Source organism: Manacus candei, unplaced genomic scaffold, assembly GCF_025592945.1.
Source record: "Manacus candei isolate 608988 ecotype Guabito, Panama unplaced genomic scaffold, ASM2559294v1 h1tg000024l, whole genome shotgun sequence".
NCBI lineage: Eukaryota > Metazoa > Chordata > Aves > Passeriformes > Pipridae > Manacus > Manacus candei.
The window spans coordinates 6,292,983-6,318,315 of record NW_026138072.1 but is presented as its reverse complement, the minus strand read 5'-3'; the positions used below and the strand labels follow the sequence as shown (position 1 = coordinate 6,318,315).

The 25,333-nt window shown below is 41.9% G+C and overlaps 2 long non-coding RNA genes across 2 annotated transcripts; both read right to left on the bottom strand.

Annotated features, from left to right (window-relative positions):
- Positions 1 to 313: 313 nt before the first annotated feature.
- LOC127471458 (uncharacterized) lies at positions 314 to 25,249 on the bottom strand. Its single transcript, XR_007904657.1, has 3 exons — positions 24,995 to 25,249; positions 6,807 to 6,988; positions 314 to 3,554 (listed from the first exon to the last, which is right to left on the bottom strand). It is a non-coding gene; the product is annotated as an uncharacterized LOC127471458 (long non-coding RNA).
- Positions 7,758 to 23,313, bottom strand: LOC127471460 (uncharacterized). Its single transcript, XR_007904661.1, has 3 exons — positions 23,218 to 23,313; positions 11,744 to 11,966; positions 7,758 to 7,934 (listed from the first exon to the last, which is right to left on the bottom strand). It is a non-coding gene; the product is annotated as an uncharacterized LOC127471460 (long non-coding RNA).
- Positions 25,250 to 25,333: the final 84 nt, after the last annotated feature.

Below are 25,333 nucleotides of genomic sequence, written 5' to 3'. Positions count from 1 at the left end.
TCAGAGAATGAGAGAATTGCAGACTATTCTGAGTTGGAAGCAAACCACCAAGATCACTGAGTCCTTTTCTTTAATACTGTGTATCCTATTCACTTCTTCCCATAGTTCCTTTAGCTGGTGACACAGCTGTTCCCAGGATGTAGCTCCATTGTGAAAGGAAGGGGCCCACTTTCTCTCTTCACCCCCATTCACAGCATCCAAACCTTCCTTGTCTTGCAATCTGCAAGCAAAGTCCTTTTTAATATTTTATTATTACAGAGCCAAGTCAGGAACCTGCTACCTTTGAACCCTATAGAAACACTGGTATTAATCCAGGAGTTCTCATGCCAGGAGGTATGACACCAGGATAAACGTGCCTGTCCCTCCTGACTGTCAGTCCTTGAGAGTAATGGATCTTCACAAAAAATAAAGAACTCACAACAAAGCTCTGTTGAAGATATCTCAGCTTCCAAAGATTTTATTTTCTGAGACAAGAGAGTGATATGTTGTTATGCTTCAAAACGCATCAATTTAGTTACCATTTTCACTAATTAGTAAAATTAATTTTATGTGCCCCAAGATGCGCATTAGTCAATCAATGTCAAATAAGTCTGCCAGAGAAACTTTCAGCTCATAGACACATTAATTATACCTTTTCAAACTGCAACAATTTGAATTCAATTTTTTTTCAAAATTGAAAGTTCCTTCTAACTGAAATTTCTGCCAGCTGTGTTCATCTGATATTCACTAGAATAACAGAAATCTTGAGTTAGATCCAAAGTGCTGGTATCTTCTCTCTCTTCATCCACAGGCAATGAAGGATTGAATAAAGGAAGAAATAATGATTACAAGGAAATGCTTGGGAAGATACACTGGGGAATAAACCATCTCTTTAAGTATGTTAGAGTTCAAACAAGCGTACTGGATGAACCAGTTTTTTGGTTCTTTTGTAAAGAGAAGTAATTACATCTGGTTTGACCCAAAGTATATATTTTTTCCCACCGAAATTAACATTTAAAAGAATTGTTTCTCCCAGACAAAGCAATTACTGTGATTATGAATGTGTTGACATCTTAGTGGTTTACTTGGAGTTTTACAAGTCAACAGAAGGCGGAAATTGGTGTTTCTGTCCTGGAGGAGGAGGTTGGGGATGCTCTGTCCCTGGCTCTTCCCATCTCCATCATACACACAACCACTGCCTAGCTTCCCCAGTGTTCAAGAACATAAAGCAGAAATAAATGGAAACTGAACACCAGAAAAAGATATTCAGTTGAGATTATGGTAAGCCCTGGAGTTACAACACATTTTGCATAGCACAGGGAGTAGTTAGGCATTAGCAGAGTGATGGGATAGAGTATGTACATGTTTGACATTTCATATCTCTGTAATGCTATGAAATCCTCTGCTGGAACAGTTTAATAAGCCAGAATTAATATAGCACTTCCCTATGAAAATGCAAGCGTATATTCCTGCTGAAGTTGTCTGGAAGAAAAATGTTCTCCCGGAACAAATCACAGGGGATAGCACAAGTGGGAACTTTAGCCACAACATTGTCAAAGTATAAAAGTTAAATAACTTTAGGGGTTTTTTGCCATGTGTCAAAGATGTATGAGGCAATTCCTCAAAATAGCTTGCCTACACACTTTGTAACACAGGCTGGAATTTCCCTTCTCCTCCACTCTCATTTCACCTCTAAATTCAAGCTCTGATGAGCACAATTTGTACAAGACCGTGACACTATAGTAACACTTTGGATAATTCTATTGTCTAGTTAAACACATATATGTTCAAAAAGATATTAAAATCAATGTGATAGATTTTCAAATGGTCTTGTGGTTCATGTTGCCCACATCGTGTTATTGTATTTATAGTTTATTTTAGAGAAATATTTTTTACAATGGTGCAAAAGGATGAAGTCATTCTGCTCACAGCATTCACTTATTTGTTCAGTTACTACAAGGACCATTTTTTAAATCCTGTATTCTGTTACTCAAACATTAGTTTCTTCAATCCGCTGGGAACCAATGCCAGACAAACAACACTGCAAATGGCATGTATGCCAGAAAACAAGTGCATCTCTGTGACTACAGGCTGATCTCGCAGCTGACTTACAGCTTTTCACTTTAATATTATTCATCTTTATAACCATTTGTATTTTATTCCCGAGTTCTAAATTTTCAGAAACTAGAACAAGTAATACAGTGTTATCCTGGATGTATTTGCAAACACTACCTGTTAAATCTGAAGTAATTGTCCTCTGCTTTGTCTTTGCCTGAGGCCCTACTCTATTAATTCTAAGAGTAGCAGGCTTTAGGGGCTCCTTTGTCCAGACACTTTTTTATTTAATTCTTACTTAATAAATTGTTCCAGAGTCATGTACTGTTAGCAGCCTCTGAATCAAAAAAGTGTCTGTTTCCCTGTAGATTTTGCCTGGAATATCAGTTTAATCACAAGTAGTTTTCAAGTAGTCTCAAGGTTTACCTGCTTTGCCAGACCTCCCTACATATACAAATGACTATCAGGTTTTGAAAGACATAGTTCGTGTCTTCCCTTAAATGTCACTGCCATCTGCACTTTTACTGTCCAGGTACATGACTTTTTTTTTTCTTTTCTTCCTTATAAATGTCATTGTCTCTTTTGATCAAGTTGCTCTTACTCACCACTGGTGTGGCAGCAGAGCTGGGCACACCATCATGCTCCCAGCTTCGGTCCTGGCCTGCTGTGGGTAAGGCCACTGAGACCCCCATAGCACTGTTAGCCCAGCCAGGAGGTACGAGCTTTTGGAACGCAGCTATTGCTATCAACCCCCAAATTCTGGGCTGCCATCACGGCCCAGCCCTCAAGATATGCTGTGTACTTAAGAGATAGGGGCTAAGCAGTTCAATGTATTCCCATGATCCTAGTCTCTCTGCTTGGACACGTTGCAGTGAAGCCACCACTTATTGACGATATTGATTGACTGTTTCGATACTGATACCCACTTAAAACCTACTGCTGCATGAACATAAACTGTCACAAGGCACTGGGAAGAAATGTCAGTCTTCCACCAATTTGGGCTGGCTGGTAACCAGTAAAATAAATGTAGAAAATTGCGTGTCCTAACTACTCAGTGTGTGTGCTACCTGGGTCTTCAAAACAGCACCTAAATCTGCTGAATTTGTAAAAATACACCATTTCACTTAGGCGTTTGACTGGGCAAGATGATTTGTGTGGTGATTTGCGCTAATTAATTTGGGCACTTCTTTAAAAAATCCCATGCAACTTTTAAATAGAAATTGAGAAGGTGAAAAGGGGAAAAGACAGTGAAAGCCCTGCAGCTTGCAGGCCCACCATGCCACTCTGCTGCTCTGAGGCCAGTAGTCATGTCAGAGGTCTGTTCTTCATCTTGCAGTCATCACATGTTGGATGTCCTAGAAGGCAACGAAGGAAAACAAGCACCACAAGCACTTCACTTCCTCGATTTAACAGAAGGTTTAACTGGTACATACAGGTCAGAGGTGAATTTACATTGTCTTTCCAGGCTAACTGCCTGGCATAGATGGCTTCATGGATTCACTGTTATCATTGTTCAGCTCCTGAAAGAAAAAATTATTTTCAGTTATGTCGCTGGAGTCAGGTTTCTAAAAGTATTGAGTCATGAATCCATTCAGTCATGACTCCACATTTGCTGGCTTGGAATTAATTGCAGTGAGAAAAGAAAGCCAAGAGTTTGTTGAGGGGTTTTGTTATATTCCCAGATGTAAGAAATCCTATTGACCATACCCTAAACTTTTGTCGCTAAAAAGAGTGTACTGGGAAACTTATCACAAATTCTAATGAGATTTCTTCCATCTCCCCATAAAATTTGGAGGGACACTGATGTTAAGCTACCTTTGATGAGGTTGCATTTTTAACAGAATATATTCCTTGACATAAATAGTCATGCTCACAAAGGAGGACTGTTTTCACTATGGCTATTGGACCTCAGGATGCATCCTCTTAGTCAAAATAGGGGCTAGTGAGAAGATAAGTGGATGAAGCACTCAGCTAAAAGCTGATCTCTTTGAAGACACTTTACAGTGTATCTGGACCATACTGTTTCATATATTAGTCAGAATGTTTCCCTCCACTCCAAATAAGCATAATCTTAACAGGTAAATAAACACTAACATTCCCACCTAGGTCTGTTGTATGCAAGTGAAACCCGGATGTGTATCGGACTAAGTTATCTGAGTTTCAAAATGTTCCAGTCTAAATCTCAGTCAGATACTTTGCTATGTGTATTATATTCCTTACTGGCTTATTCACTTACAGTTCTTGTGCATTTAGATTGTCATTTCAGAGGGTTTAGAAGCCATCCCTAACAAAATATCTGGTATTCTTGAAGATATTTTGTCCTGGTACCTTCAGTGTTAGCAGCCACATAGACATCATTAGTTTGCATTTGGTAGAAGCAACTGTGCAACCAAATGAGTTGCTTAGAAATTCACAATAATACCAGGCAATAGTATTAAAACTGCTGTTGTATATAAAGTTTGTAAAAAGTTTAAAAGAAAAAACTACTATATGAAAAAGCATTCTCATAACACTCAACTGGAACTGCAAACACAACTTACATGACACAAAGCTGTTGTCTATCAAAGCCTTCTCCCAACAAAAAGCAAAACAAAATTACTAGCACTGTTGTCTTGAAAGAGCATTTTGTATTATAGTTCAGAATTGATAAGAGTCTTAAATCCCCTGGTACAACAGAGTGATGTCACTTTCGTGACCTTCGCTGGCAGTGCCAGTTATCCAAGCTCACAAATCTTACAGCTTACCCATGAGAAGACCATGAATTCAGACCTCTGCTGCCTTTGTGAAAATGGATATTTCCTGGTTTGAAGACTTTATTATATGCTGCATAGAAAAAATAAGCATTTCATACTAAAATCAACAGAAAATCTGTGCACCCTGCTGCGCAAAGGAATGTATAATTTAACCCACTGTTCTCTTTGAGCTTGTCATGGTTTGAGAACCTCAAAAATCCAATTCCCTAATCTAAGCCCCCCTCCCACATCTCAACCCAGTGTGAGACGGATTTTCCAGACACCACACAAGACTCAAAATAGGGGAAAGGGAATATATATTACAATGACTGTACAAATAAATATTACAATACATTATATACAATCTTAGCTATCTCTACCATGACATAAAAGTATTTACAATGGATCAAATCTCTTCTCCCCCGCAAATAAAAGTCCGGGAGGGAAGAAGGAAAGATCCTTTCCACTTTCAGAGCAGCAGTCTCTTCAGAGTAGCAGTCTATCTCTCTCTCTTCCATGCAGTAGCTGTAGCTGGATCTCTGCCAGTACACACAAGGGGGTATCCAAGCCCCTCGGCCCATCGTCTCCAAGCGAGGGTCTTCTCTTCCATGGGCTGCATAGCAGGGACAAAACTCGCTTCACCACGTCATATCATGGAGTGTAAGACATCCCATGAAGGTCCCTTCCTCAGGGGATTCACCCCTGAGTCAGAACATCTCGGGCAGCTTCCAGTTGAAGGCCTTTGCCTCAAGAGTTCTATCAGAGCTTCTGTGCTCTGACCTCAGGCTGCCAGTTTAGCTTGGCAGCAGCAGCGAGGGGGGCCAAGTTCACCCCCTCCACATTCCTTTAATTGTCCCGGTCCAGCTTTCCAGGACGCCTGAGCTTTTCAGCTCCTCTCTGCAGTGCTGCTGTATTTAGGACTTCCATTCAGTAGGCGTCCATCCTCTCCACTTAGGAAAGGTCACAAAAGGAGTTTGGGGTTTTGTTTCAGTTCTTACCCAAACACTCTCTCTCTCTCCTGCTGGTTCTCTTTCCTTCAGGCAACTCTCTGTCTTCCTGCTCAGCTACATGCTTGTTTGCTGCTCCTTATCTCTTCTGGTTCTCTGCCACTTTCTCTAGCCAGTGTTGTTCTGCCGCTGCTTCTGCTGCTGCTCTATCTGCTCACTCATGGTGGAGAAAACTTCTTTAGCTTCCTAGCTACAGGTACTTAGCCCAGTTTTACACTGTTCCAAGTCCCTGCAGCCCCCCAGCTGGGGGCTGGGGGGGCCCAGCCCCCAGCGGGGCTGCTGCTGCTTCTCCTCGTGGCTCTAGAACATGGCTACTTCTTCAACAACAACTACACCTACCTCTTCTCTTCCTGTCTGCTTGTGATATGTTTATATTTTGCAAAAACGCTCATTGGGTAAAACCTCAAGGGTCACCACCCCCTGGGGTTTTACCATTTTATAACTTCAGGGGAAAAACTGTTTTCCCACCACCACAGAGTTGCATTAAATTCCAGTTTAGCTGTGTCCCCTTCAAGGGGACCCATGTGGCCTTTGGCTGTAGCATTAGATAACCTTTCTGGCCACCTCGAAATTTTGTCTTATCAGCCTTTTTCTGAACCAAGAAGAGTCTGAAGCAGTGAGGATGCTCCTTTCTCTCAAGCCTGTTTAGATCATATAGTGCTTGCTTGCACTTGCCATTTCACATTCTCTACTATTATTGCTGACTGCACTGAGTATCACCAGCCAGGAGGCTCTGTCTAGTTTAAGAAAGATGCTTTATGTTGCCGTCACTAGACAAAGGAGCCTAAAGTTTTTAAAAAATCCACCTGAGCACCTCTTGAATCTCCTCTTGATCATGTTGTACAGAATTAAACAAAACTCTGCAGAAGGAGAACTCCTTCCAATGATGCGGAAAGAACGATGATCTTCACTGGCACATGTGTGGGGAGAAAGATGCAAATTCTCCAGCCTAATTTCTAATAACACATACAACTGAGGAGGAAAACTCCCAGCACTGTGATAGTAGATGACAGACACACTAAACTGCACATACCTGTAACAAACACAGCATCTACAGAAAGGATTTGTGTATGGTGGTACTTGGTAAAAGATTGGAGTTGATGGTCTTGCAGGTCTTTTCCAACCTTAATGATTCTATGAATCCATAAGGCTGAGAAGTAGCCTCTCTGCCAGGGTGATTTTTCTCTGAAGGGACTCTCTGTGCTTTGATGAGGGCTATTGTGAAAGAGACATCAAATTTGCAAAATGAGATCAGATGAAGACATGCAATGCTTTTAGTGCCATATGATTGAAAAGAAAAATATTCAGAAAAACATAGCCAGATGCAGATGTTCCTGGTCAGGTTTGCAAAATCTGTGAAGCAATAACAGGCGTTTAACCCAGCGCATGGATGACATAGAGGGGGAATATTACAATGCGTTACATCTCTGCCATGTGGCTGTGGTGATATTAATGCTTGCTTATACCTTTTTGGGTCCCGAACTGCTATTACCACTGTGGGTTGTGAATCACATGGTTGTAGATGTCTGAATTTAACACAGAGCGGGGCTATCAGGGTCATGCGATGTTTGACAGCCTGCACAATTCACATCAGAATTTTCTTTTTCTGTACAGTAGTTGCTAACAGGAACATAACAACCTCCTACTTTTTTCGTGAATGTTTACTCTCCGAACAGCACGAAGACATTGATGAATGATGAATAGAAGCTCCTTTCTATTGCTCTGAAACTCCACCGGTATATCTGTACTGTATGAGACAGCATTTTGTCTGGCTGATCCCCAGCACTTGATGAATCTGCACATGGGATGCAACACAAATGGGAGAAGCTGGATAGGAGCTAGACATAAGCACTTCCCATGCTCCGAGTTCATTAACAATGTCAAAAACATATAGAATTATTGTATGCTGATTTCTCCTCCCAGCCCCCCCCAAACTGTCAGTCAATGAAAAATGGGGGGACGGGGCAGTTTTCACCTACCTAGGGAGTTGTAAGTAGTAGAGAACCCGTGCAGTTATGATGCCAATGCAGGAATCACAAGGCCAACTACTACAACCCAATCCAGGACACAATGGCAAAGCACCTCTTCAGAAAAGATGGAAGATTTCTCTTGTTAGGAATGGGGTATCCAGTAATATTCAAATGATTGTGTGCATTCTCTTCTGGAAGGAAAACAAATGCACATACAAAGTTCTACAAAGTAAATCCAACTAGTTGCAATTTTCTGGTTTTGGATTAAATATCTGATTCATTTCATTTAGGGCTTGGGGTGTGGGCTTGTGGGGGCGTTTTGCTACCCAGAGCAATTTAGTTCAAATATTCAAATTGAAGAAATTCATTAAAAAGCACACACTCTGAAATAAGCAAATACAGGGAAAGCAAAATTGTTATTTGTTGCCCTTTTTCCCACTAGAGAACATAACATAAACTACAGCTGGGTTTTTTTCAGTTTTAATAAAATTGTGATATCAATTTGACAATAACAGTTATAAGCTCCTGAAAAATAACAGTGTCTGAATCTCACTTGTGAGAGAAAAAAAACCTGTAAAGTCTTTTTAGGAATACTCATAGTATTTGTGCAATAAAATTTGCCAAAATTTTATGAAATAAGATGACAATACGGGGTATGGGACCTTTGAGGTTCTTTGGTGATTATAATGAGTATTAACAGCAGATCAATATGTCTGAAGGCTGCTCTGAAGTTCCGTAAAATCTCTAGGAATGTAGTGTCTATAGGCCTTGGCAGTCCTGCTCACAGTGGTGCGGAACAAGGATGCAGAGCCAGAAGAGCCGGGCTGACAGAGATCCTTACACAAAACCTCTCATCTTGTAGAGCTGAGGCTGAAAGGATTTCTTTCCATGTTGTTACAGGTTAGAAACCCAGGAGAATTTTTTCTTTCCCCTGCCCCCCCACTGTAGGAAAGACAGAGTTTGAGTGGAAAGGGGGAAAGGAGTCAATCAGCCTTACAAAAGAACTAGCTGGCCAGACCGCATTCCTAATGGATGACCCATCAGAGGCTGGGGGAAGAGGGGAGGAGTTTTGGGAGGGGGTGACTGAGCTCTTCTCGGAAGGGGAGAGGTCGGACGGCTGAGTTCTCTCTCTCAGATGGAGACAGGAGTCTGTGTGCGGGCATTTGGAGAGAAGGTCTGGAAGTCTATCTTTCTGGCTTCCCGTCCTGGTCAGCCCTGACTGCTGGCCTCAACTTGCCTGGGAGTTGTCTTTTGTCTCCAGCCCAGACCTGCTGCGTTTTCATCGGAGAGTCTCTGTGCTCGCTGGGAGAAAAGGAGGAGCTTTGAAACACCGTCATCTGGGAACAACAGTGAGTCCCGTGGGGGTGGACTGCTTTTCCTTCTGCCCTTCTTCCATTGGGGGAAGGGTCTCCTTTTTCTTTTCAGCTTCTCCCGCGATTCAAGACCACCCCCCAGACCCCTTCCTGCACGGTGACCACCAGAGCCCGACAGTGCCCCCTGCAGGTCAACACCAAGAACTGCAGGCTCTGCACCTCCAGTGACCCAACAGCGCCCCCGCCGACCGTGATTAGAACTGCGCTAAAGGACAGAGAAGTATTCATTCAGACCTTTTTTTGGTTTTTTTTTTCTTTTGTTTGAAGGGGACTTTTTTGGGTACAGGACTATTGCCTAGGGGGATTTTTTGTGTTCTGTTGCTGTTCTTGCCAATATACACGTATTTCTTAATAAAGGGTTGTTATTTCTTCTGTTTTTTCCAAACTTCCTCGATTAAAACCCCTTAATTTTGAATTCACAATTGCTAAGAGAGAGGAGTTTGGTTTGTCTCATAACTCATCCTCTTCAGCAAACTTTCCAGTCTCTTCAAACTGAGACACATGTTCAGGCCATAACTAAGCAGAGAAATGTGGTACTGTGTTACAACAGGGAGCAAAACAGGAGCAAAAATTTTTTTTTTACTAGTAAAAATTCATTGATTTCCAGCGGTTGGGTAAAAAATGAAAGGAAAATCAGGCAAATGAAGGCTCATCTCCTTTGTGTTACAGTGGTGGTTGGAAATTTGTGTTTTAAGCATTGAAACCTAAAGGGAGATCATCAAAATCCCCATTCTGGAAAAGAAAGATAAATGAAATCGCTGCATCTAATCCTTTTTCCTCATCAGTCTTGTCTGTGACTGAGATGACATTTTGAGTATGACAGAAATACATTCTGCTCTTGTTGTAAGACTCTCTGCTATAACAGACTGATATAAATCTGCTATCATGCTTCCTTGTGCCATTAAAACTCATGACAACCTGGTTACAGCAACATAATTTGCAATATTCTGAAGTCAATTGCAGATATTGCTGTACAGGGTTGTTTACTATTATTTTCATGTTTTCCCATATTATTGGGATCCAGTTTTTGAGAAAATGTGTTTTAGGATTTTTTTATGTTATTATACTATGTTATTATATTATTCCCTTTCATTGTAGCCCTATTTTCCCTTATTTTCCCTATGCCTTTGAACCCTGCATTTCTATTGGCCAGTTGCTGCTGCATTGGAGTACCAACCCTATATGGCCATTTCTTCCTTGTATAGATATACTCCTCCCCTTGTTCTCCCTGTATGGTCCTAGTTTGCTCCTCCCCAGTTACTCCCCTTATTCCAGCAAGTTCTGCTCCTGCCCTATAAAAGGCAGGAGCCATGTTAATAAAGTGCTCCATTTTGCACCTAACATCGAAGTGTCCAAACCCTCATTCCTATTGGGCTGTCGAGGATGCTGAGAGAGCCTGTTTCCCACACCATATTGCATACAAAATGTGATTCTGGTCTTTAGATATTTAACTTTAAAAAGTAGGTTTCCGTTTTAACCTAAATGATTGAACATTACTTAATTTTTCAAGTCCAATTCTTCCAAACAATTCCAATAGCTTAAAATATGATTTATAAAACTGTTGAGAGTGAATGGCATGAACAGCCTTACCCATGTCAGAATTTATGAAGCTCAGCCATTTGGATCTGGTTTATGCCACCTTTACGTGTGTCCCACATAAAAGCAATCTAATATGCAGCACAGCCTCTGCTTTCAGGAGCAAAAAGAAGTGTCAGGGCTCCACCTCCATTCCCTTTACATTCCCTTCTGAAAATCAGGTTCTTCACAATATCTCCCACTTACATGTGACTCGTTCGCTTACAAACCCTTAAGTCTTATTTGCTCTCTTTTACACCTTCTTTATACTTAGCCCAAATAAGATCAAAATGAAAAAAAAAGGAAACTTGAATAAGATCCAGGAGAAAGAAGAGGAAATAAATACATTTTTATCAATTTTGTAAACCTTTCCCTAAAATTTTGTTGGACTGACAAATCTCTTATTTTAAATGCAACCTTTCAAGAATTCCAGGGTTTATTATGGATGGAAAAAACCCACGTGCTGCCAAACCCACTGTGCCTGAGGAGAGAAACAAGAGTTTAAACAGGCAGGGGGAATTCTGCTTTCATTACTCCTGCCTTTTTTCCTGGGGAGAAAACGGGGAAATATTTCTACTGCCTCTTCGTTTCCTCTTCTGTTTTTGTAACTGGCCACTTAAAAAAGGTGAGGAGCTGGGAACAGAATTTCACATGAAAATAAGGCCTAGTTCTTCAAGGTGGACATCTTCTTGTGAAACATCTCATGCCCCAGACTTCAGCGTTGGCAGGCTGCAGCACAGGTGTATGAAACAAGCTAGGGAAGAAGCACAGTCACCATGCATCATTTCTCAGCCCTCTGTGAGCCTAAGAGTATCTTTCTGAAATAAACCACTGGCCACCTGATTGAATGTTACTGTGTTGGTTTCCATTATGAATGCTATTGCAGTCCGCTTTGATTGTCCCCCCCATTCTAGTGTGAGAGGACTCACTCACACATTGATTTAGAGCACTTCTTTTTGCAATGGTTGCATGAGCAGTTTTTTCAAACATAGATGTGATAGATAAAACATGGCCACCCTTCAGAAATGCGCCTGCTATCTTACTCAGCTCACCTCAGGCATAGGTTTGGAGGCACCTGAAGCTTCATTCCATAGGGAGGTAGTGCATTCTTTTTTCAAATTCTCGGAGTACCAATCCAGTTCCTAATAGACCAAGCCTGTCTCCTGTTTCATTTTTCTCATCTGGCTATGACTTTCAATTAAGAGATTAACATAATGGTATGGGATTTCATCCAGGTGCAAGTGAGTTCCATAAACTTCCTAGTATGTGATAGTTCTGGGGAAGGGAAAAAAAGTCCCTTTTAAGCAAAATACAGAGAGGACAGAGTACAAATGAAATGCAGTGCTGGTCAGGGCACATGAAAGGCAGAATCCATGTTTTTTGAACCCATCAATTTGCAGACACACTGTGACCTCTAATCCATCATCTGCCTCTGTCAGTGTTCCGTAGCTCTGCTGTGCAAGGCAATACAATATGGAAGTGAATATCACCTTCTACTTGACCTGAACACCTTGCTCAGGATGAGATGCTTTGAAAGAGTTAGGATCTCCTAGATGCTCTCAATACTTTGAGTCCATTTTCGGTGGCTGATCAACTCAAACACACAACAGTGCTGTAAACCTCCTTCATTTGCAGAGGAGATTAATAGAGGGCAAAATTTGAAAGTCCTACTGCATTTCTTCATCTTTCAGCTGCAGAATAGAGGTTCTTGAGCAAAAGGGTGTCTCCAGTTGGCTGCAGCCTTGTAGGGACCAGCACCACCCAAACTTTCTTTCATTGTCAAAGTGCCCCACAAAAACACAAGGTAGGCAGTGAGAACTAGAGAAGATTTGACACAACTATGCTAGTTTAAAATATGCTGCAAATATTTCACTAGATGTCCAAAGTGAGATATATGCTCACCATTCTTTCCAAAGTATGTATAACCATTTATCCAACGTCATACACTAGAAACTAGCACTTTTTTTGAAGCAAATTGTTCTGCATTCACTCAAAACATGTGCCTGCTTACAATCACATAGGATCTCATAAACAACTCATTCCAGTGTGAGTCCTGTATGTTGGAAATATGCATTTAACCTAATTCACAGTCTTTTGTGATAGAGAAGACAGAGTATTTTGGTGATTTTTCTTGCTGATTTTTCATATTAATGGGGTTGAGTCTGCAAAGGCACGTATTAATGTAGAGTACATATATATATACACAACCATTTGAGGGCCTAAATGTTTTTCAAAATGTTTACTAAAGACCCAAAAGCTTAACCATTCACATTCAAATCTACATAATTTTCTTTATTATTTAAAGGTCATGTTCTCGTTCTAGTTCAATCATAATAATAATCAATCAACATAAGCTCCAGATAAGGACTGTCTGACAGATGGATATTAGAAGAAAGATCTTCTTTATGCATGTTTTAAAAATTTCACCATTAATCTTGCCAGTTAAATTATTGTGGAATATGACATCAAAGTTATCTGGTGATCAGCAATGTGACTTATTTTCTGACAAGTACAGCATTGTCATTTTTATCTGATGGTCACCACGTCTTCACACAAAAATAGCTCTCTTATTTTTCTTCTCTCCCCTTTTTCCCCCCCCACCTTGACTACAGTGCAGATTTGTATTCTTGGCACTCTCATCCATGTTTGATGAGTTTTAGGAAAGTCCAACTGTCATTTTGTCCCCAGAAGCAAAGCAAACACTGCCTTAAACTGTTAACAACACAATTTAACTGCCCTGTAAACAGTAATTTTAACTCCATGATATGTGGCTGCTGGTTCAACATTCAAGCAATGGAAATGACATCATTATCAGGCAACTTTAGATGATGAAAAGTGGCCTACACTAGGGAATACTGTGAACACAAAAAATCCTCAGTTATCAGTCATCACCATTGTAAGGTACTTGCCTCCATCTGCAAATTTGGACCTACAATGAGGCTGAACTTGTAAAGGAAAGAAACACACTTTCCAAAGGATATTTGTATAATTAAGCAGAAACACCTCTGCACTTCTAAGGAGGATCATTGTGCAGAGGCCAACAAAAGCCTAAAGATTAAGACATTTCAACCATGACAGAAGTGTAAGGAACTCCAAGGAAAATGGTCCTAGAGACACTGCAGCTGTCAAAAGTAGAAATTTTGGGTGATTCTTTTTAGGAATTAAATTCACTATTTTGTATCCAAATTCTTCTGCAGGTTTTCTGTGTACTGTAAGGACACTGTAAGTTTGCAGAGATGCTGTGCTGCAGAAGCATGTTCGCTGTGGTAGCTGTCATTCCAAAGGTAACACCAAAGCCTTGAGAAGTATGAGCTCTCATAGAACTAGAACTCTAAAGGAGAGTGCTCCCAAAGGCAAAGGCTGTGGAGGTGCTTGCATGAGTCATACTGAGATTGCACAACAGGGGCCAACTCTCCAAGAGTTACCATACTGTGGGGAAGAGTGTTAAGCAAGGAACGGGATTTCAAACTGAACCCAAGAGCCAGCTAATCAGGAGATGCCGCAACTTTTTGGGGGAGAGAGGGGTGATTTCTGCAAGCTTGTAGCTTCCCATCTGTGACTAGGTGGGACAGAGGAACATTGAGGAGCAAAGAGAAGGTTGTCCTCAGAGCATGTCTCTGTCTAATAGAGGGAGCCCTGGAAAGATAGCCTGTCCTTAGGAGTTTTAATTCAGTATCTCCACATTGGTAAGGATGAACTGAGACTTTGGGAAATGCTGAGTAGCTCAAGCTTCCTTGTATATTACAGAAATATTTTAATTACTGAGCGGTTTAGGGCCCAACATAGCAAAGGATCTGGCTATCTGCTCAAGCAGTAATGTGCTGTCAAGGTCCTTCGTCCTGTCCCTCACTGAATGGTTTCATTTTACATCCATCTGTCCTGTTTCAGCTCTCCTTGCTCTATTATTTGCATGGGAATGGGATTAAGTCTCCAAAGTGTACCCTTCTACAAGATTTAGCCTCCTACACAGATGAGGGATATTTGAACACATTTGTCCTGTAGGTGCAAAACTTTAAGCTCTGCAGTGTCTGCAAGATGTACCTCAGGTAAAAATAAGGAAGTCTTCCTAGGTTGCTCTGGGACTGTGAAGCTGCAGAGTGAAAACTGGATAATGAAATTCCAGGTCTCCTGGGAGATCACTATTAAAGGATCTCTGCGCACCATTTTTCAAGCTGGAAGGGTCCTTGAGTCCAAATATCACCTTTCAAAAAGAAGAAGGGAGAGAGACCCTTTTTCCTCTTTGCAAAGCTTAAGTGAAATATTTTGTGAATATTTTCTACCATATAAACATAAAGACACCACTGGCCTTCTTAACAACTTGTTTACGTGCCAGAATAAAAGGTTTTCACCCTTAGAAACGTGGCAGTAATATCTTCTTTAAAAAGTGAGATCATGAAAATGTCAAAGCAAGTTAGTTTCAACTGTTTTCTTACAGAAACAATATAGAAATTTCAAAATATTTCTTCCTTCTCTGTTCCTAATAGCTTGAATGAGACTACTGTATCCTCACAAAGTCCAGCAAAATATCATTGCTCTGCCATCTCCATCTTCCAGAATCTTAGCACATATTCCAGTTGTATATTCTTAGAATTTCTCTACACAAGACAGGAAATTACAGGAGAACTGCAGCTGTCATTTGTGTTTTGCTTTGTTTAGTCTTTTTAAGAACATTTCAAGAATGATTTTTATCCCAGTGTTTATTAAAAAAAGCTTGAAAATGTGACTCACAGAGGCTCAAAAGCTGGCAACTGAATAAAAGGAAATATAGATTTACAGCTCTGTAATTCCAAAGTCAGTGCTACACATGGTGAAATGGGACAACAGAAAGTTGACATATGGGTTTTGCAGGCAGAGGCTCTACCTGGGGCTCCACTTCACAGTCCAGGGAAGCAGCCAAGTATGTCCTGAGATCTTTGCCTAGTGCCAGCCTCAGGGCTTGGGCTTGTAAAGCTGAGAGGCACCACAGTAGAGCCATACTTCCAAAAAATCCCTTTGTATTTCTTTCTCCGTATTGCATTTTTCAGTACCATAAACAAGCAGAAAATTCTGGTTTTCGCTCAGAAGAGCAAACATTTATTCCTGCACGTCGAGCTTTAAAATTGATTTTCTCTGCTTATCATTACCACTGCACTTAACAGTCCTGTAACCTCCCCACTGGAGAGTGAAGACACCTCAGAGAGGAAGCCTCAGAAGTGTGTCTGGGGAGGTGTAACTCAGGGCTGCTGAGTCTTACTTGCTTCTATCCTCTGGTTGCAGAGGGGACCTCTAGGAAAGGCCGAGTTGCTTCTCTGCTTAAAATTTTGAGCTCCTAGTTGTGACACTGCTTGAGAGAAAGATTAAAAATATGGCTCCTTGCAAGCCCAGGGACACCTTTTCCAGGGATTTGGATGAGACACAGCACTAGGGTAGAAGGAGCAACTCTTTAGGTGGGGGAGGTAGAGAAATTCTCTGATTGTTATGTTTTTTGGCAAGATGAGTAAATGAGAGAAACATGGCCTGTCACATATACTAGTGTTCAGGAGCAAGGAGATACAGTGCAGTGAGGGCAAGTAAGAAGAACTGTCGGTTTAGCAAAAATAATGATACAATAGCAAATGGTCAGAAAAGGATTCATTGAGGTTGGTAGAGAGGGAGGGAAACCTCTTCAGCTGCAGGGATTTAAATGGTAGCTGCAATTATTTTATTGATCTATGATGTGCTTTGACATTACCTTTGGAAATCTATCACTAGGAAACTTTTTAATGGGTAAAGATCTTAAAAAATGTTGCTTCCTGAAGGGAAGAACTCTTTTTGGCAGTGCCTTTGGTGTGCCTGACCTTGTCCTTCTCCCAAGAAAGCTGATTCAGTCCCTGACAAACTAGAGATGAGTTTGGGCTGAGGGGTACACTCAGAACAACAACAACCCCCAGGCTGCTGCTCATTTCTCAATCTGATATTGAACAGATTTAGAAATTTCACCAAGACACATCTAGTTAATTCACCAGCTTCACTTTACAGCATCATGATGGGGGAGCTACTGGCCGTGCAGAAAGGCCATTGATAGCATCTCCTAATGCCTAGAGTGAGAATTGATGCTCCAGGCCACTCACTGGCCTGGAGTATTCTCCTTCAGAGCCCCAGGCAGCTCACATGCCCCACGCTTCTGGGACTGAGGGCAGATGTGTGTGTTAGAGCTGTCTGACTGTTAACAAGGGAAAAGGCTTCTCTGTTGCCTCCCCTTTGCATCTGGTGCAGCTCATCTGAAGTCTTTCAGCAGTCTTCCCTTTTAGTTTTTCCTCCATGCTGCTGAAGTTCCTGGGGAGGTATCAAAAGAAAGGACCCACAGGCTCTAAGTGCTTTACAGATACGCAAATGCTCCACTTTTAAGGGCACTGCAAAATGACAGGATGTATCCACACATATCCAGAGGTTTGGGCCAAAACACTTCTAAACCCGATATTCCCCTGTCCTCTAAGAACTGATATCAGTAAGGTGTTGCCAGCCAAACTCTCCTGCATCTCATTCACCAGAAGGAGCAGAGTTTGAAATGTTTCTCAGAGTTATAATCTATATGTTATTAACAAGAATGAAAAATGGAATACATTTAGGCATGCATAGAGTTAAACCATGTTTAAATAGATTAAATAGTTTAGAGTTAAATGCTGGGCTTTAATACGCTTCAGCAAGGAGACTATTGAAGAAGAGAGGATATTAATCTCTACCGGTATGTACATACTCATGAAGCTGATGGAAATTCCTGTGAACAGAAATATGAAAACCATTGACCACTGACCACAATGGGGTTATGACAGAATCCACTAAATAAAGATGACCCACAACTCTGTATTAAAGAGACCACAATTTCCTTCTCTGATTTATCCTCAGACCTTCTATTCCTAATAGCAAGGATAATTTCTGTCCACAAAAATAACACCAACTAATAGATTTTGTGGCTGGTCTCTTCTGAAAGACAGGAAGAATGACAATATCTTGAATTTTCCTCATCCTATCAATATTCAGAGGGAGCAAGGATCCCTTCACTATTACAGCTGTGTCATATGCAAATGAAGGAAATTTAAAAAACAAAAAGTGTAGATTTCTGCAGCGACAGGCAGAGAGCAAAGATTCAAATCATAAAACTCTTTGCACAATCTCTAAATTAGTCACAGGTAACCAAAATAACCAAGAAATCATATGAAAGTTTTTTTCAAGTTAAAAAAGAATACCAAATTCACCTGTAGGAAACAGTCCCAGGGAAACTATTCCACAAAAGAATTTGTTCACTATACCTACAGCATTGTATGTCCCATGGTCTAATTATAGGAACGAAAGCAACATAGGTATTAGATGGTCTTTTTAAGACTGTAAGGAGTGCAAACAAAGCATATAACTGCACATCAAGCCTCTTGATTAACCAGTTACTAGCTAAAGCAGATTTAAACTTTAAATTAATTTGGTTCTGAATTCTGGGGATTTTGGGGCTAAAACAAACAGCGTTTGAAGATTAATTTTCCTCGTCTAAGATGAAGGAGCTCATTTTAATTTTGTTAGCGTGTCAAAAACTCTGGTTGTTGCATGGGAGAGGATAAATTGCAAATCTCAGCAGTATTGAACTGACTGATTAAAGTGAATTCTGAGACTCCTGATAACTCTAATCCTCACAGAGAGTGGCAATATCACACGTGACATTGTGACAGCACAAATTAATATTTAAATGAAAAACAGACAAACATTTACCTAGAGGAGAAAGTGCACTCTCTCCAAAGGACCAAAGGAAGTCCAGCCAACTTACAAAGTCAATAGTGAAGGAGCACAGGAGCACAGTTCTGCATCCACCTTTGCCCAAAGAATAATAAGTAGAAAGTAAAGGTGTTGTGTTGTAGCAGCTTCCATTCATTCTGCCACACCATCCTGACTGAATTGTGTGGAAGTGCTAATATGATATTTTACTTCTCTGTCAGTAGTCCAGCTATAGCCCTGGGCAAGCATTTGGTAAAGGGAAGACTTCAAAATTCAATAGCTGTCCTCGAGCATGAATAGATTTTCTCAGCAATTTGCCTAGTGAGGTACTCAGCTGCCTAATGTCCCCTGCCATATACAGGAACACATACACCGTGGTGTTGTTGAATGTCCTGTGCCAGCACAGCTGCTGCTGCACTAGAGCTTCCTGTCCCACATTGGGCTTCTCCATTAAACATCCCCAACCTGCTTCTATCAGGAGTCATGCTTTGGCTTCATACTGGTAGTGTGCTGGAAGAGAAGGACAAAAGCTTGCTACTAGCTTGCTACTTCCACAGCAAGAAGTCCCTAAACCCTAACTTAAACCCTAGTTTTAAGAGTAGGCTGGTAAATCTAGTCAACAAAAGATACCTTTTGGGAAGCCAAAAGCACAAAAAGTACAGCTGTACCACTGCCTGCTGAGCACCCACTCCTCACCTAAACAAAGCATTAGTTTCACTAGACTTTGGTGAAGCGCAGTAAGACCTTTCCTTTTGGCCACATTTCTTAGGCAGCATGTTTCCACTGAAGTTGGTATAAGGCATTTTTGTTTGCAAAAACAAGCAGAAGGGACAAACTCTATTTTTGTAATGCAGGAGCCCGGAAGAGGTCTGGACCTCCTTGTGTCAAGTGCTGCAACACCATGGAGGAAGACAACCTGTACTTCACATGCAAAATAGATGCAAGGGTGCAGAAAATGATGAAATAAATGAAGGACTGCAGATTGCCTAGAGAAGATGGCAAGTCCAATGGGGTTTCCAGAGTCCAGAGAGGCAAAGCAAATCTAGCAGAACCTACGACTTCAGAGACCGGTGCCAAAAAAAAAGTTGCTAGCTGCTACCACTGAACAATGTCCCCTTACATCTCTCTGCTCTCAGGTCTGGTTGAGCCTGACTTGTTTGTTTCCTTTCTCAGGCCAACAAGTAATATGAGGCATCTGGAGCTTCACGGAGGAGTGAGCTGCAAGCCCCAGCCAGCATCACGGCAGGTGAAATGTCTGGCCTCAAAAGGAGTTCACTGTCCCATTCATCCCATTTTCTGAATTAACTGGGTTGTGGGACAATGACAATTACTAGTGACAACTACTACTGACAGCTACTCCTGACAACTACTCCTATTCGTAAAACATTGAGTGTGGATGGTCCACACCTTTACCCTAAATAAACCATGAGATACCTATGTGTGTTCAATTCCTTCCCCTCAAAATTATTTCCTTGAAATGTCTGGTGCTTGAAAAAACTGGTGCTTCAACTAAATCCCAGCAAGCATGGGATCCTCTCCTGTGAACCTACACTGGGTATTGGTAAATTCAGTCATGTATTTATTCCCATTAAGGTTTATTTGGTTTTATATATTACTATTTTATTACTTCAACTTAAGCCTGACTTGGAGTCCAGTCTTGGAGTAAACCTCATTTTGATAGGTGTTGGACAAAGACATGGCTATAATGTTCCTTGCTTATTGCAACTGGTGGCCTTGATTTACTGCTGGAGGGCAATGTACTGGCTTATCCCCCACTTCCAGACACCATAGGCAAGTGTCTTTTGGTCATGCAGATGTAGCACACATATGTTATAAGCTTCAGGTGAAAGATAAATCAAGCTGCAGCATGGCAGAGAAGAGATTTAAGACCATCTTCAAAAATAGGATTCTCGGCAATTGCTGCTGCATGCACCCCTCCCGTGTCTGACGGATTCTCAGCACAGAGAGTTGAGGGACAGTACACATCTCTTACATACAGACATTACTTACAACCAGGGAATTTTAAAGAAAACAAAACCCAAGGATCCAAACCCAAGGATCCTCAACATTGACCTAAGCAAATACTCCTATGCAAATAATTTTTGGAAGTAGAGGAGCCATCTTTTTCTCTCCATCCTCTCCTCTCTAAGTCATACTCTCACATTTCCGCTAGTCAGCCAAAGGTAGGGAAGATTCATCTCTTGTGTTTCAAGAAGCTGGTCTGCAAGCTGCAGAACCCACAAACCTGGGTTTCCCATGAACAAACATCCTGTTGCAAAGTATCGGCTGCTTCTTTTCTTTCGGATTTTAAATCCCTTTCAAAATATCATCCACTGCTTTCAGTCTCTGCCAGTGCCCCATCTCCAGCTGGGCTGGTAGAAACCCACTCTGTGGCTGGGTCTGAAGAAGAAATGTATGGCCAGTACCTGTACACTCACTTCTTACAGCAAGGACAAAGAAAAGGGATAACCACAGCAGGAGGATCAAAATATGGTGGGGCAGGGGGAATGAGGGGGCCATCCCATACTCCCCGCCTTCCCTGATGAGCCATGGGCTGGTGGGTTTACTGCAGCTGGGTCTGCGGGGAAGCCAGGTTCACTTGTAGTTCCAGCAGATCCTCACTGAGCCAGGGCTTGAAGCTTGGGCAGGTTTGCACAAAAAAGGTGGAATTCCCTGTGCTGATTGTATGCACTCCCATTCCAGAGGGCACAACACAAAAGCATATTTTGGCTTTTCCTCTTTACCTTAGATACCTGTTTGTGTACTTAAATACCTATTCACCTTGTCCCATCTTACATGAACTCAGCAACCAGGATTACACTGGCTAAGGAGGCACTGCATGGTTTAAGACCACGGCAGCCAGCACCCAGCCACACTGTGAAACTGCCCCGGGTCAGCAGTCTTGGAACCATGCAGGAACTAACATAGCTGATATTGTCAGCCACATAGGACTAATTTTGGTAAGAGCTGAAGTCTACAACATATCTACAAATACAAACTTAGTGCAATGGGTGGTACCTCTCCTACTCAGTGCAGAGAGAGTCAGGCCATAACTAAAATGTGTTTGTGCAGTACAAACCAGCCCAGGATGACCACAATCTTTGAGTATCCAGTGGTACTGCTGGCCTATTTACCTACATCCCTTATGTTTGTAGCTACTGCTACCACTCCAGCTAAAACAGTGCCACCACATAGACCTGACCAGCCATCTTCTGTCCCAGAAGTGTTCTCCTGTTCAGTCATGTAGTGCTTGTATCCTGATAACCTGCAGTTGGCAGTGAGTCCATTGCTTTGTGCACCTAATTAATCTCAACAGCTACATTACCTGGTACAGATTGAAGCATCTCACCTGGTGGAGAAGTGCTATGGGTTTATGAAAGTGCCAAGGGAATTTTCAACGGCATTGGTACAGTACAATGAGGAAGGTTGCCTCCTGTTATTTGGTGGAGGGTAATCTCTGTTGGGCTAGCAGATGATGGAAAATAATGTATTCTGGGTGCAGTATAGTGGTAGTGCGGTGAACTGCCTTGCCTGGGTATGTTAACTCAGGAAAAGCAACACAGCAGAATCCCTGGCAGCTCTGATTCCAGTGCTTGCTTTGAGCTACCTGCTATCTTCCTGTGCCACTGGTGCAGCAATGTGCTGTGTGGCCCCACTCTTGTGGCAGTACTGCTTGGAGGAGACCTCAGTCTTGCCATCCTGCTTTTCTACCTGAACAGTTACTACCTTTAGCACTTCTCATTTTTGCCTCTCAAGACTGCCCATTCACTAAATCTCTCATCTCCACTTTGAGGGGTAGTAAGACCTGTGGGTCATATAATCCTGTTTTAAAGGTACAGCAAGATCTACTTAGGAAAAAGAACTGGTCTACATAGAAATGTTCAATAGGATGAGAAATTACAAGATCCATGACCAGTGAAGCCTGTCCCTAATTGAGCAAGGAGCTGAGTTAAAAAGCATTTGAGTGAGGTATTCCAATTCTGAGGGGCAGGAGAGAGAGAGCTCATGAGCCCCCTGATTCTGACCCTATCCCATAGTATCTGAACAATAGATACCTATGACATTAAATTTAGAAGGCATTACAAACGATATTGCTTTTCACACTGAATAGAGAGCCTGTAGTCTTCATGAATGCAGACATTCAATGTAAAGGATGTGTGAATGGATTTTTAAAAAACATTGGCCTATTTAATCATCACTGGCTTTATCTAGTGCTAAGATAATCCAGGGCTGGATTTCATTCTGCAGAGTTGCAACTGATTACCTCTGGGGTACCTGTGGGACCTCTGTTGGAGAACTGCACCACTGGCTGAGTGTACCTAATTTTTTTTCTTCTTCTGAGTCTTTATAATATCTCCAGAGGTGTGAGGCCAGAGTAAATGGAATGGGAAAGCTAGAAGTCAGATCCAAAAGGGAATTTACACATCAAGATCTTCCTTATTTGTATATCCAATATGACATTGAACTCAGAAGGAAGTGAGTACCTAAATGTCTGGATAGGTCTGATCCTGTTAGCTAACGTAGCAGCTGTGAAATGTGGGTACTCTACACAACTGAGACAGGAAGGAAAGTGATTCCTGTTATCTTTGCTCACAGGGAACTCAAAACACCCTCTGCTATAATTTTAAAGGCACCTTAAGAATTGCTTCCAGTTGCTCCCAATATAATGCTCCTGCAGCTGAAATCTCTACTGTCTTTTGTTAGTTGTGCCCAAGCACAATTCTGCTGCACCATGTGGCTTATACCAATCATGTCACTGCTGCCTGGAGAGCTGGGAAGCTGGAGGTTCGAATTTAGGCCATCTTACCCTGTGCTTGTGTTTTCTCCCTCTGGACCTCTTAACTCTCTGGATGGACTTTAGAGCAAGTCAGTTGGAAAATAACAGATGACAGAGGTATCCTCTTAGAAAGGTGGAGAGTTGCTAAAGTGTAGGAGTGGGCTGTTCCCTGCCTCTCCACACACCTGCTGTGATGTGGATGGTGGCAAGGCTGTGACCTCAGAGTCATGCTTTGTCTGGAGATCCTTCTTCCTTTTCAACTCCAGGGAGCCCATCTTGCTCCTGTGCACTGCCTAAACATAACTTGCTGCAACAGCAGCACTGCAACCCTCCTGCCTTCCTTCCATTCCCAGAGACCAAAGCCCCTCAGAGGTCAGCCTAAGAGAGGTTTGGAAGTTCTGTGTCGTTGCATGCAGAATCTCTGTAAATTCAGCAAGCTACAATGCGTCTCTCTCTGTGACTGTCCCAATGGCTTGCAGTTTCCTGCTGAGGCAAAATTGATTCACACGTGAACATTCTGCGCACCCAGCACCCCTGCAGAGGGGCTGCCTGTTGGATGACTGCCTATTTCTTATTGCAGGTCACTGAAATAGTAGCTTCTGGCTGCCAGTGGAGCTACCTGAAAACAGTGCAGACCTGGGTATACCTGGGCATAGCTGAGCATAGGCCTAGCCTCTCACTCCTTTGCTGTTTTGCAGCATGACTCACCTGCCCCCAGCTTTGCAGAAAAAAATAAATCACAGCTGCAACTCCAGGCGATAGTGTTGAGGGCAGCGCTGAGCAGATCACAGCCTCCTGAGACACCATGTCCTGATCAGGCAGCATTCAGCGACAGAAGCAGCTCAGGATGCCTTTGGGCACCCCTTTAATTTCGTAAAGCAGAACCTATCCCCAATGCTCTCACAATCTACCTTCTCATTTTGCATTTCTGGTGAGTGCTTAGAGGACTTGAATGTACCCAAGCCGCAGTACACTGCAGCACAGGCAGCTGCAGGTGAAGAAGGTGTGTCAACCCCGGTGTACAACAGCTAGGAGAAACATATGTCTCTGGGTCCCTGGCACAGACTGGAGCCTCTGAGGACATGGAGACTCTCAGCAGCATGTCAATGATCAAATAAATACTCTGGATGGCTTCAGCTGAGAGAAAGCTGTGCATCTCAGTGCTGCTATGTGCTGGAGAGGATTCTAGCTGCGAGCGGTGGGTGGCTACAGCAGCCAGTTCCTCAGTGTCACCAGGACAGGGGTACCCAGACCTCCCCATCCAAAACCATTACTTGTGACAAGGTGCCCTGACACCCCATTGGGACACCCACCACCTGCCCATTCCCCATCAGGCATTGTATTGCCAGTCCTGTGAAACGTGAGATTCAAAGGCTGAAATGAGTAATTTATAACCTCAGATAGAACTGGTGGCATCTCCTTTTAAAAAGTCTGCACAATATTTTCCATTGTAAGAGTCTGTTTCTAATTGCTTGTCTTTTTGTTAAGCATATCAGCCTCAAGCTTCTGTTTTATTTAAATTTGCCTTAAATTTAAATTATTTAAACAATGTGACCGTTGCTAAAAGCGAATGGCAAATACTTTTTTAAAAATGGATATATATACATATAGGTGTAAAATCTGAAAAATTTGTACCATATTGGCACAATAATTATACATTTCCCATTCGCCCCTAGAGCTTTTTGCTAGAGCTAGATAATTAAGCTCTCCTTCTGGCTATGTTCTTTTAATGAAATGGTGCATGTAACACAGCTTGGTATTTATTAATGATAATGAGTTTTTAAAACAATTTGACACAGCAACTCACCTTTCACTTGTGTAGTTGTGGTGCATGTCCAACATCATTTCCTATTTATGATGCCATGCATCTTGGGTCAGTCTCCTTTAGAAGGCAGTCTCCACCTGCAGTCAGACCATGCTGAATGAAAAGCAGGTCCAGTGTTGAACTAACTGGAGCAGATGCCAGCTTTCCCCTCCCTTTGAGGTGCTACTGGTATTTTATTAATTTTCAGAACAAGGTCACAAGTTTATTTGCCTGCTGAATGTAAGTTGGGGTCCTCGCATCTCGTAGGCAAGTAAACACAAGCCTTCAGTATCTGACACTCCCAATATTTCTTAACACAGGGAAGCAAATATGTAAACCTCA